The sequence below is a fragment of the Asparagus officinalis genome, chromosome 1 (assembly GCF_001876935.1).
Source record: "Asparagus officinalis chromosome 1, Aspof.V1, whole genome shotgun sequence".
In the NCBI taxonomy this organism is placed as follows: Eukaryota; Viridiplantae; Streptophyta; class Magnoliopsida; order Asparagales; family Asparagaceae; genus Asparagus; species Asparagus officinalis.
In genome coordinates, this window is record NC_033794.1 from 129,316,429 (window position 1) to 129,330,254 (window position 13,826).

At 37.7% G+C, this 13,826-nt stretch overlaps 1 protein-coding gene and 1 long non-coding RNA gene across 3 annotated transcripts in view; both read right to left on the reverse strand.

Annotated features, from left to right (window-relative positions):
- Window positions 1-13,826, reverse strand: part of LOC109848029 (ubiquitin domain-containing protein 2-like) — a 58,448-nt gene that overhangs the window by 18,217 nt on the left and 26,405 nt on the right. The window lies entirely within an intron of this gene.
- On the reverse strand, window positions 5,302-7,885 carry LOC109848091. 2 transcript variants are annotated; one of them, XR_002248707.1, is made up of 4 exons: window positions 7,736-7,885; window positions 7,548-7,661; window positions 6,884-7,019; window positions 5,302-5,621 (listed from the first exon to the last, which is right to left on the reverse strand). It is a non-coding gene; the product is annotated as an uncharacterized LOC109848091 (long non-coding RNA). The 2 variants fall into 2 exon arrangements; XR_002248692.1 differs by lacking the exon at window positions 6,884-7,019.

Genomic DNA, 13,826 nt, shown 5'->3' on the forward strand with positions numbered 1-13,826 from the left:
TAGAGGGGACGTGGGTTTGTTAATGCAAAGGCCGGGTCTCTTTGTCTTCTCTTATAATAACTTCCAGTTTTTTTCGTAGAGGGGGGGTGGTTGTCTCAAAAAAATATTTTGGGATACAGGGTGGATTATAAATTCTAGGATAAAAAAGTGGGCTTTTTTGAATTTATGGGTGTCATAACTTTTGTTTGGTTCAAAATAAATTTTTGGATATATATTGAACACCCAAATAAAAAAAAAAAAAAACTAATGTATTATAGCATCTGTGAGAGAGGATTTAAGCTAGATTTCAAATTCTAAAATTTGTAACGCTACGATTTGAGTTTGAAACAAACAAAATACAAATTGCAAGATTACATATCCCAGAATATTGACGAAACAAACAACATATTAGAAATCTCGACCCATGTTAAAAAAAAAACCTATGGATTTCAAATCCCATGGTGAAATCTATATCCTAAAATAATAGGATCTGAAACAAACACCCCGCTACATAAATAATAATAACAATTTTTTTTATATATTTTATGTTTGCTCAACAGTAGTTAAGGAGGAGAGGGAAATTACAATGTTTCGTTTAAATTGAACCACTGTATTGTACATCAGACGATTCTCTCACAACACGTGATTTTTCACTTAAATTATTGTTAGACGCCGAAACCAAGCTGTTTTAAACGATGACATCGCAGTTTTAGACCTATCCACGAACTGTTATCATGATAATGTTGTTAAAGTATTGGGAATTAATAGATTTAGGAGGGAGGAATATGAAATTGTGGAAGTCTGGTGTTAAAATTCTGATACAACAATGGATCACAGCACAGAATTTTTCGCATAAGAAGCGGAAAAGCTTTACTTACACGCAGAGCTTTGATCGTCATGAGCCTAGTGAGCAAGTTCCCAAGTCTAAAATCCCAAGGAAAAGGAAACCATTAATTATCTCTCTGATCATCAATCAATCTATGAAAAGAAACACCCTTCAAATTATTTAAAAAAAAAACCCCCAAACTTTTTCCTCATTAAAAGATTCACACTGCCTACACTACCAATCAACGGAAGGAGGATTTCATATTTCAAAATGAGGAAGACCAGGACAAAAGGGACCCTATGGGGTTCAAGGCGTGAGCCATTTTGTCAATGAAGTACACGCTAGAAAAAAGCAGCATGCGTCTCTTTTTGCTCACAAACTTTTTCGAGAGGAAAATTTCAAAAGGAGCTGGCGGGTCTCAGCCCCTGGTCTGGTGTGACGAGGAGAGAGAGAGAGAGAGAGAGAGAGAGGTTGTACAGGAAAAATTCTCTTGATATCATAGCTTTTATATTATGTAGCATATAATCATGTATAAAGAAGAATATCATTTCCTTGTTTTCTTCTTTATTTCCTGCCTTTACTGGAACTTTTCATATTTAGTCTCCAACTAGTATAAGTATATGTAATCATCATCACTAATAATATCAAGCCTTCTTTTATATTTATCATGGTATTAGAGCCCTCTTCTTCATCTTAGGGAGACCTCTCTTTTTTGCCAAGATCTTGGCGGCTTCGACACTGGCTTCAACCAGAGCAAACACCCGCCTAACCAAACGCTGGTAGCCCAAAATCATGTCCACTCAACGACAATAGAAACCGCCACAGTTCTGTACTTCCCCTTGGCGGCTTCAACTTTGGCTTCAACCAAGAGCAACATCTCTGGCGCCACCTAGAACCGCTGGTAGCCCAAACCTAATCTCTCCAAACCTTAGGCTCCTATTAGCAATAGCCGACACCTCCGCTGATGCACGGGTGACCGCTACAACTTGCTGCCACTATCCTGCCCTTGCCGCCACGCTATGCCCCTACAACAATCTAACACTGCTCTCCACGTACCCGCCAACGGCCTACCTCCGATCCGCACCACCTCTCACAAGGCAGGTTCGCCCTCTTGGAACCACCATGCGTGACCACAGATCGCCTGCTGCAACCTCGTAAGCTCCACCCTCTCACGACCGATGACCTCCACAGCCTCCTTCGCTGACTCCTCCGTCGAAAACGACAACCACCATCACGTGGTGGGCAAAATGTATCTTATAGGGTGTCGTGTGCAAAATCATATAGGGAGAAAGTTGGAAGTGATGTCCTATAATCAATTCTAAATCAATACAACCAATATATACAAATATATGTACTCACTAATCACACTATATCGAAATATTCATCAACTTAAAATCTATATTTTACTACTGATTTTCTACAGAGCGCTCCCTACGGATTTCTTTTCCACAAATGGTCGCAAAAAGCTCCTGTAATGTTGTGTGTAAAAACTATATAGAGAAGTAGAAAGCGAATTACCAATTTTAAATCAACGCAAACAATATACAAAATTGGTACAAGTAGTACATATAAAACATTTAAAATTTTGTGAAACAGAATATAAAATCAATACAAGGTATACAGTAATCATCACAATCAATAAAGTTTAACACCATCGCTTGGACAAATACAAGCTTATATGTGCTCTCGACTCGTGTATGAAAATAGAGAGACAATAGTAAAAAGGGAGTACACATCTCTTGCGAGCTTCGAAGAGGGGGGGCCAAATGCAACCAAAGTTGTGAGGGGGGGAAAAGAACTTTTGCTTTCTTTAGTTTCGTGTTCTCTCTCTCTCTCTCTTTTGTTTAGAACGAGGAACCCCCATCTTTGTAGTTTGATGTCTATGTTGTATTTAAACGATTTTGGAGCTTTAATTGTTTGAAATAGAAACTAGTTTAAATTTTTCTTGAAGGGGGTTGAGCATCAAATTTCGAGAAGGGGACAAAAGATCAAAAGGAGGTAGTAAAAGCAAAAAATGAGAAAAGGAAAAAAGAAAATCTTGTTGCAGACGTTTTTACATTTGTGAGACAGCCCACTTTATTGTTTTTTCCTTTTTTGCCACTGTATATGTGTGGGCGTGGGTGTGTGTTGGGGGGTTGAGAAGTTGAAGTTTTCCATTTCTTCGCATAAAAAAAACTTACAGTACATGCATTTGTTCATAAAAAGAGAACATTGTTGTGAGATTTAATCTTATTTATAATCGTATTCAATTTCAAATGTCGACACGGATATAATATACAAATACAGTTTGCAATCAAAACTAAAATCTTTTAATCGGAAAAGAGACATTTTTTATGCTTTAGTCCTAAAAATAGACAGAAAAATAAAATCTTTTTTTTATAATTTCCAATTTGAAGTAAACATGAGTCACTAATGGTCAATTTTGTGTCTTTTTAGCCCAACAAATAATGTAACATTTTTTTCAACTCTAGTCTACAATCCACAGTACCAAATATAGTGTTAAGAGACGCACACCTGACGTGTACAAATAACGGGTATATAACCCGGGCATTCGAAATGCCAACAAAATCAAGACATAAGATGTGTTTTATTTGCAATTTATACTTTAATTAACAACAACAACAATAATAATCTCACCATGCCAAATGAAGAAACACTGAAACAATAAATAAACATAACACAACAGCCACCGTCCAAATCTTCCCAAAACACGAGCTGAAATTGAAGATATATTCCCTCCCATGAAAAGGTCACCACAACCTCCAAATTTCCTCTCAATTCATCGAATGAGTATCATCCATAATGTTAGTGCTTTGTATTTGTGGGTGTAATAAATCCCCTCATCGCACCAACCTACATAATAACAACCATGCATACTCCTAAGTTCCCTCTCGCACATTCTTGTGTTCTCTCATGACCTCTAGTGCTATGGAAGTGTCCTCTAGCACTATGGAAATTTTACCTATCAGCTTCTGATGTAGAACACACAGCAGACACGTTTATGTCAAAGTGGGACAGTCACAAGCCCAAATGCGGGCCTGGTCGAAGAAAATAACTTGTTTCGAAGAAACGGCCGTAACGGGCCTGGTCGAAGAAAATAACTTGTTTCGAAGAAACGGCCGTAACTTTCAAACCGTACGTCGGAATTGAACGAATTATATATGAAAATCGAGAAGAAACGGCCGTAACTTTCAAACCGTACGTCGGAATTGAACGAATTATATATGAAAATCGACTATCTCAACGAGACGGAGCCATCCAAACCAACCCTATGGGTTCGGTTTGCTTCCTCCGTTTAGCCAAATTCCATGCGGTTACGGTTTGAGAGATATATGTATTTTTATTTGTTTTTAGTAATGCTTTAGGAGTCTGTTTTGATTAAGAAACAAATCCGATTTGATCTCAGATTTGACCGGTGGACTTTCCTAGTCGTAATGAGTCTTTTTAAGAGTTTTAATGTTTTAGGAATTCTTTTACTATTTTTGGTAAGTTAAGAGTCATTGTAAGAGTTTGAGTCCTTGTAAAAGTCTTGTTTCTTTTCTATTTAGGTAAGGTCTTGTAAGCCCTAAAGTCATAACTTTTGATTAATAAAATTTTGTTTTTCTTCAATATTTACTTCGTGGATTCGAAGATTGTTCTTGGTGGATTCCAATGCTACTACTTCCACGTTGCGTCAGCTTCTCAGTAAATTCTCCATTTTCCCCACTCTTATGATGGCATAAAATTCTTTGGGTTAATTTCACAAAACCACCTGAACTTTGGAGTTTTGCACATAACCCCACTAAACTTTGTTTATCTCACATAACACCCCCTAAAGTATGAGGTGTCTCACAAAACCCCCTTGAACTTTATCTTATTTTATATAACCCCCTGCATATAATTTACAAACAAATGAAACATCTTTTGAGTGGGGGAAAAATCTCAAAATTTGTCACTTGCCATGTATCTGCAGCATACTCCCTCCCCAATCTTTTCTATTTTTTTCCCTCAAGAAAATTTAGTTATTCACAAAGTACATATATGTAGTCTAGGTGAGGTAAAATTTAGGGGGAGTTTGTGAGACACCCCATAGTTCGGAGCGGTAATTGAGATAACAAAGTTTAGGGTGGTTATGAGCAACACCCCCTAAAGTTCAGGGGGATTTGTGAAATTAACCCAAATTCTTTTCAAACATATAGTTTGTAGTCAAAGGGGGTAGCCGGGTAGGTGCATGCGTTCATTTCGATTCTTACACCCTCCTTTTGTTAGATGTATATAGTATGTAGAAGATTTTTAAATCCTCACTATTTGTATGATATTATTATATATATCTGATTACGTTATATCCTCTTTCCTACATATTTTTTTCCCCAAAAAGAAAAAGAACATAATATAAATAATGAAAATCTATCCTGCAAGTCGCCTTGATAGTCTATAATTCCTACAAATAACCCTGATTACAGGGATAAAGCAATCACCTAATATGTGCTATCAACAAGTTGATTCATTCATCCAAAGAGGAAGAAAAACAAATATTTATAATAATGCAAATTACAAAAATATCCTTATGTGTTCATAAATAGGATATCTTACTTCATTATCTCAAATCGTCAGGCATGGGTTCCAGTGACAGTACAAAGACAACTGTAAAAAAAAATGGAACTACAATTCATATACCTCAAACAGCTGATGCAGAGAGTCAATATTCCGAGCTCGTCAACACAACTTCAGTTTCTTTAGCCTGCAGATAGTGAAGAGATTCTTACCTGTGCATCAGCCTGCAGCTTCTCATTTGCTTCGGTCATGACTCCTAAGAAATCCTTGATTTTTCCAAGAACTACAAGTAAACCAGAGGAAAATAAGGTAAAACGAATGTACTCAAGTTTAAGCTGTGTTGCTGTAATGTTACTGGCAAGGTGTAGCTATAGTGTTTGTCGACACTTGATGGTAAATGCATTTTTGTTTAAGAAACAAATGAGGTTCAGGGTGCTCCAGCTGAGAGGGAATCAATTGAGATGGTTTGGAATGTAAATGGTGGTGACTAAACGCACCTTTAGGAGAAGTGACGAGATTATATCATTATAATCAAGAGCAAAAGAGGACTAGAGATAGACCTATAAAAACTTCGCTTGAAGCAATTAAGAATGATATGATAATAGTCAATTCAACATACCAAATAAGATGTATACTGTTTTATCTAAAATAAAGGATTTTAATCATGGGTAAATAAGCATCATACCAAATAAGATGCCCCCCACCTCTATTTTATGTATCCTTGCTTCTTTGTGTGAGTGGTGTTTAAGACTTAAAAGAATAACCAATATGAGTATAGGCTCATTACTACCCGTCTAAGATCTTCATTTGATTATGAGTTACTCATAAATTATGGCAAAAGAACACCAAAGACAGACCCTGAGAAAGAAAATAAAAAAATAAGTATTGGTATGTGAAGGGTGTTTCTTATTTAGGATAACATTACGAATCCTTAAAGATAGCATGGTGATGATATTATACCTACGAGGCTACAACACCAATATCTATCCTCATCAAATTGGAACTCTTATTCATCCAACATGCGATCTTTATACAACTCCGCAGAATAACAGAAGTTTAATTCTGGAGTTCTGGGTGATTATGAGCTCATTGCCATTTTCCACATGAAGCTTAATGTTGTGGCGCTAAATAAGTGAGACAACAAATATAGAATCCATTTCACAATCCTTGGTCATGTTTAATTACAAATCCCCAAACCCTCATCTTCTTCCCTTCCCTAAACACACACACTAAAGAAAAGCACATACCCAAATGATCATGCTTTTGCAGTAAGGAGAGCCAAAATATATTTAGGTATAAAAGGTCTCAAACAGTTCCAAACTACTTCCTTCAAATTAAGACTTGAACCCAATTTGCTAACATTCTCTACAGGATAGCTCTTTTAAGACGTCTNCTACCCCCCCCCCCCCCCACCCACACACACACACATTGAAACAATATACATGGTTATGTATCTTGAGCACCAACTCTTGAAACACGTCAATTAATAACCATCAGCAGACAAAGCACATTACATCTATTCAGGAGGACAAGCAAAGGACTCACATCAATATACCAGGAGCATAACAATGATGACCAAATGCGTAGAATATTGCGAAGTGATCATTTGGTGTCTCGCCACCTATTCACATGCTTGCTATGAACAAACTGTCATCTCCACCATGACGATAGACTGTCATATCTAAACAACGATATTAAACATATAACGGAAAATAGAATCATAAATAAAAATTTGAGTATGTTACTTAACTAAACTGAACTTTACATTACCTCTACAACAAGACATTCAACTTTTACATAGGTCCACTGATTGATGAACCAAACCGAAAGCAAAAGTCAGATAAATTCATAACCATAAGAGCTGAATCAGCTCTAATATGTCCTATGGAAATTTTCTAGCCATTACAATCTATCAGTTCGATAAATCACATTACACATAAGGGAAAAGTTTTACTGCCAACACCGGCGTAAATTATACTTCTCAAATCGTACGAAGCTTCAATACATCCCTATCACTTTTAAGCCAACATTTACCACTCATAACTCATATTTTGATCACTTTTCACGCCATAAGTTACACACAATTCATGCATTTTCGCTGCATGCAGCTACTTAAACAGACTTAAAGTTTGATTAGGGGAATCTTTGAACTATAGTGAAGTCTGAACTCAATAAATCAAATAAAAATTGTGGTTTAAATGTTTAATACCTTGGCTTTTAGGGACTTCAGTGGTCAAAACTCCTCCTTTCTCATTCCCGCTCAACAAAGTTTTCTTCTTTTGGGGTTTTGACGCAGAATCATTGTTGCCCGCTAGAAGTCACTCTGCAGTTCCAACAAAATTAGGGTTTTGTTATGCCAGTTAAAGGGGAAGTAGCGAAAAAATTTCAAATATTTACCGAATACGGAAGGATTTGAACGCTGATCCAACAATTCTTTGCTGGTTTCGGCCATTGAATTTTGTGGAAATCAAGCAAAAAGAGGGGGAGAAGGTGCTAACAGAGACCCTAGAAATCGTTAAGAGGAAACGGGTGCAAAAGAAACGGGTCGGATCCATTTATAGTAGATCCCATGTTTTAATATGACATAAATTTATGGTCCAATATAAAACTATAAACTAGGCCAAGATTGCTAATAGATAATTAGCCCGTAAACTATTGGGCTTTTCCTCTCGGGATCCTAACTCTCAGCTAATTTCAAAATTTGAAAGATTTGGAATAGAGGCGACAAAGAGCTCTTTTTTTAAAAGAGAAAACTTGCTTATATAGATGCATGGCACATTATCAGCTATTGGGATTTTCTTCTCATAAACTTAGAGGCCTTATGTCATTGACATGATACACATTCAGATTTGGAATAGATGTGACAAAGAGCTCTTTTTTAAAAGAGTAAAGTATTGGGCTTTTTCTCTCATGAAGTTAGAGGCCTTATGTCATTGACATGATACACATTCAAGCAATTACTTGTAAATTGAAGATGTAGAAACTTTAGATGCTCTAAGCGGAATTGCAGGAAACGTTTTCCTTAACATCTAAACGAAGGATCTATTGCATAAATCAATTGGATTAAGAAAAAGGAAAAACGATTACCTCTTGATGCATGTTCAAAGCCTTCTCTAATGGAGAGATTAAGAGTCTCACTTGAAAACTCCTCTAGTTGATCCACCCGAGCAAAGATCTGGATCCTTAGAAATCAACTGCTAGGTTGAAGATGAAAGGTTTTTGGGAGAGAAAGTAGTAACACTTTCACGTATATAGAGAAAGTGGAATTGGATTGGATTTTCCAAAAGAAAAACCACTCTTATTTATAATCCACAAATTAAAGTCATATTTAATTCTATAATTAAATATTATCTTTTATAACATTTATAAATAAATTTATCCTTTATTTAACAATAACTCCTTATTATTAATAAACTCTATTTTGAAGTTATATCTTATATAACTTTATATTATATACTTTATATAATAATTCTCCCAATATATCCAGTCCATAAACTCTTAGGGTGTGACCTCGTAGGACCCAATTATAATAGCAATGAACTTTATAACATAAAGTCCATAAATCATAGTTGGCTTCTAGCAAAGCACTATGACTACCTAAAATAACCGGATTGTAAATCTCCATTAAATGTCCCATACCATAATTAGTAATTGTACATTCGATTAAAGGACACAATTCCTTCAGATTGCTGTAGCTGGTGTCCCATCCATAATTAGTAATTGCACATTCGATTAAAGGACACAATTCCTTCAATCTCCCACTTGTCCTTGAAACAAGTGTGCAATGTTAAAATTCCTTTGTCACTTAATGTCTTATTTGACTATATGATGAAACTCATCTTTATCGCCAAATATGTTTCTTGAACTCTTGAGATCGAACTGTCAGTACAAATGATTACTAATAATCCATCTGAGCATGGCCATGCGTTTTTCACAGTTCTCACTCTTCAAGTGGCCGAGACACCGTTCCTTTCCAAATGTATCATGGTATACATGGAATAGGAGGACATATTCAATCTTGTAAGACTATATCTCCCACTCAACTTTTGGCAATCCCAATCACTACTTTTATAACTGCCTGTTACGGTCAGCGTTTAGCAGCGTCAAAGACATACCAGCAGTCAAATGATGACTATATCATACTCATGTCTAAGGAACTCACTAATCATGAATAATCCTAGAACTCTGCAGAAAGAACCCGAAGAGTTCTATGATAGGTCTGTCCGATATGTATCACCATACATACCTATGTAATCGATTAGACATCTCCATGTCCCTATAACACATGAAACCCGGTGTTATCAATCAATCTCACAATATGGTCTTGAATTAAGTCATTTGTATCCTAGTTAATGACTCAGACCATGAACAACTAATAATTTTATAATATCAGTTCACTTAATGGGGTTTCATTTACCAAAACAGTTTTGATGAGCCCATTTGATAATTATTAAATTATTCGGATACTTTATCTAATCCCAAGCAGTGATTAAATAATAATATGATACTCATATATATAAATCAAGCATAAATGTCTGTAATAACGAAAATATTTCAAAATATTTCTCCAATGTGTCTGAGCCCTTTGGCCCGAGTGTGACTATCATGCTTGGGCCTAGGCAAGGGCTTGGTCAAAGGATCTGCAATGTTGTCGTCAGTGTGCACTTTGCACATCCTCACGTCTCCTCTATCAACATAGTGTCTGATCAAGTGGTACTTTCGTTGGACGTGTCTAGATCTGGAGCTAGAGCTAGGTTCCTTGGCTTGAGCAATGGCGCCATTGTTGTCACAATAGACGTCAATTGCTCTAGAAGTGCTAGGAACAACACCGAGCTCAGCTATTAACTGTCTAATCCAGACCGCCTCCTTAGCTGCTTCACTAGCAGCAATGTACTCTGCTTCCGTTGTAGAATCTGCTATTGTCCCTTGCTTTGAGCTCTTCCAACTGACGGCTCCTCCATTCAGAATGAAGACATATCCAGACTGAGATTCAAAATCATCTTTATCTGTCTGGAAACTCGCATCAGTGTAGCCCTTGACGATCAGCTCGTCATCACCTCCATACACTAAGGCATTATCCTTAGTTCTTCTCAAGTACTTTAGAATGTTCTTGGTTGCACACCAATGTGCCTCTCCAGGGTTTGATTGGTATCTGCTGCACATACTCAAAGCGTGCGCAACATCTGGGCAAGTACAAGTCATAGCATACATGATGGGTCCTATGGCTGAGGCATAGGGAATCCTACCCATTTTCTCAATTTCACCTGGTGTTTTAGGACACTGGCTTTTACTGAGACGTAAGCCATGTTGCATAGGAAGGAATCCTTTCTTAGAATTCACCATATTAAATCTAGCAAGGACCTTATCTATATAAGTTCCTTGACTTAGACCAATAAGCCTCTTAGACCTATCTCTATAGATCTTAATGCCTAATATGTACTCTGCCTCTCCTAGATCCTTCATTGAGAAATACTTCTTAAGCCATTCCTTGACTGTCTCCAGCATAGGAATATCATTTCCAATGAGTAATATGTTATCCACATATAGAACCAGGAAGGCCACTTTGCTCCCACTAAACTTCTTGTAAACACATGGCTCTTCTTCGCATCTGATGAAATCAAACTTTTTGACCACTTCATCAAAACGAAGATTCCAACTCCTGGATGCTTGCTTAAGTCCATAGATAGACTTCTTAAGCTTGCATACTTTCCTAGGATTCTCTGGATCCTCAAAACCTTCTGGTTGCATCATGTATACATTTTCTTCTAAATATCCATTTAGAAAAGCGGTCTTGACATCCATTTGCCATATCTCATAATCATAATAAGCGGCAATTGCTAGGATTATCCTAATGGACCTGATCATAACAACCGGTGAGAACGTTTCATCATAGTCAATACCATGAACTTGTCTAAATCCTTTGGCAACTAATCTTGCCTTGTAGACAGAAACATTTCTATCCTTGTCTGTCTTGATCTTGAAGATCTCATAATCATAATAAGCGGCAATTGCTAGGATTATCCTAATGGACCTGATCATAACAACCGGTGAGAACGTTTCATCATAGTCAATACCATGAACTTGTCTAAATCCTTTGGCAACTAATCTTGCCTTGTAGACAGAAACATTTCCATCCTTGTCTGTCTTGATCTTGAAGACCCATTTGCATCCAATGGGTTTTACCCCATCAGGCAAATCTATCAAGTCCCATACTTGATTCTCAGACATGGAGTCCATTTCGGATTTCATGGCTTCAAGCCATTTTTCGGAGTCGGGGTTCGCCATTGCTTGTTTATAGGTAGCAGGCTCATCATTCTCTAAAAGTAGAACGTCAATGCTAGCATTCAAGACGAAATCCTCATATCGTCTAGGTTGCCGCCTTGGCCTGTTTGATCTCCAAAGTGGTCCAACAGCTGGAGAGACTTTAGCAGGAGGATTGACCACATCAGTATGTGGGACCTCGGGTGCTTCATCTACCTGAGGAATTGCATCTTGAATATGGGTGGTTTCCCTTTGAGAAGGTACGCCTCCAAAATCAAGTTCCTCTGTGACATCTTCTATGTCCTCATGCTGTAGGGTTTGTTGCTCAGGTTGAATCTCATCAAGCTGAACATTTCTCCCACTTGACTTCTTGGAAAAGAAATCCTTTTCCAAAAAGACACTATCCCGAGCAACAAACACTTTGTTCTCAATGGGATTGTAGAAATAATAACCCCTCGTTTCCTTGGGGTAACCTATAAAGAAGCATTTGTCTGATTTGGGTGCGAGCTTATCAGATAGTAAACGCTTTACATAAGCCTCGCATCCCCAAACCTTCAGAAATGACAAGCTGGGAGGCTTCCCAAACCATATCTCATGTGGTGTCTTGTCAACTGATCGGGACGGAGTCCTGTTTAGTGTGAACGCAGCGGTAGTGAGGGCATAACCCCAAAAGGATGTAGGAAGATCAGCAAAACTCATCATTGAGCGGACCATGTCTAACAATGTCCTGTTTCTCCTCTCAGACACACCATTCAGTTGTGGTGTACCTGGTGGAGTCAGTTGTGTTAGAATACCACAACTCCTCAAATGATGGTCGAATTCTTGGCTCAGATATTCACCCCCTCGATCTGATCGAAGTGCCTTTATCTTCTTGCCTGTTTGTGTCTCAACTTCATGCTGAAATTCTTTGAACTTTTCAAAAGACTCAGATTTATGTTTCATTAGGTAGATATACCCGTATCTACTAAAATCATCAGTAAATGTAATGAAGTATCGATAGCCTCTCCTAGCTTCTATGCTCATAGGTCCACACACATCGGTATGTATGAGAGCTAAGAGCTCAGTAGTCCTTTCACTTGTACCTTTGAAAGGTGACCTTGTCATCTTACCCATTAGACATGATTCACATGTTTCAAATGATTCTAAATCAAATGACTTTAGGCTACCAACTGTTTGGAGTTCCTTCATGCGTTTAATGCTAATGTGGCCTAGGCGACAATGCCATAGATTGGCTTCACTTATGTCATTCGACTTTTGCCGTTTTGTATCAACGTTATAAACTTCAGATTTGAGATCCAATATGTATAATCCACTATTATTCATATGGGCTTGAGCATAAAAGATGTCATTCTTAAAAATAGAAAAACAATCCTTAATGACAAAATTATAACCCTCAAGGTTCAAAACTGAAATTGAAATCAAATTCTTAGTAATAGAAGGAACAAAATAACAATTATAAAGTTCTAAAACCAAGCCAGAAGGTAGCGGTAGACTATAATCTCCAATGGCAAGTGCAGCAACTCTTGCTCCATTTCCAACGCGAAGATCTATCTCACCCTTCTGCAACCGTCTCCTATTTCGTAGTCCCTGCACATTCGAAATAATGTGAGAACCACAACCGGTATCTAATACCCAAGAATTGGAGTTAGTTGATAAGATTTCAATGACGCAAATACCTGAAGCAGAGGCACCCCTCTTCTTATCTTCCAGATATTTGGGGCAGTTTCTCTTCCAGTGCCCCTTAGCCTTGCAGTAGAAGCAGTCATGCTCAGCAGCCACCTTTATTTTAGGTGTGTTTCCCTTAGGTGGAACAACTGTCTTGCCCTTCCCTTGAGACTGTTGCTTCTTCTGTGGCCCTTTCTTAAACCCTTTCCCTTTGTTGACCATAAGAACATCCTTCCTAGGTTCAACCAAGACATTTTGCTCAGCAGTTTTGAGCATAGCATGCAGCTCATTGAGGGTCTTACCCATGGCTCCCATGTGATACATCTGCCTGAAATTGGCAAATCCATCATGTAAGGAATACAGGATTATATCTGTAGCCATCTCAATATTGTAGGGGTTCCCAAGTCGAGCCATCCTGTCAAACAGGCCTATCATGTGGAAAACATGTGGCCCCACTGGTTTCCCCTTTTCGAACTTGCTTTGCAATATGGACTAAGGGTCTCATACCTCTCAATCCTGGCCTGCTCCTTAAAGAGATCTCTAAGATTTCTCATAATTGTAT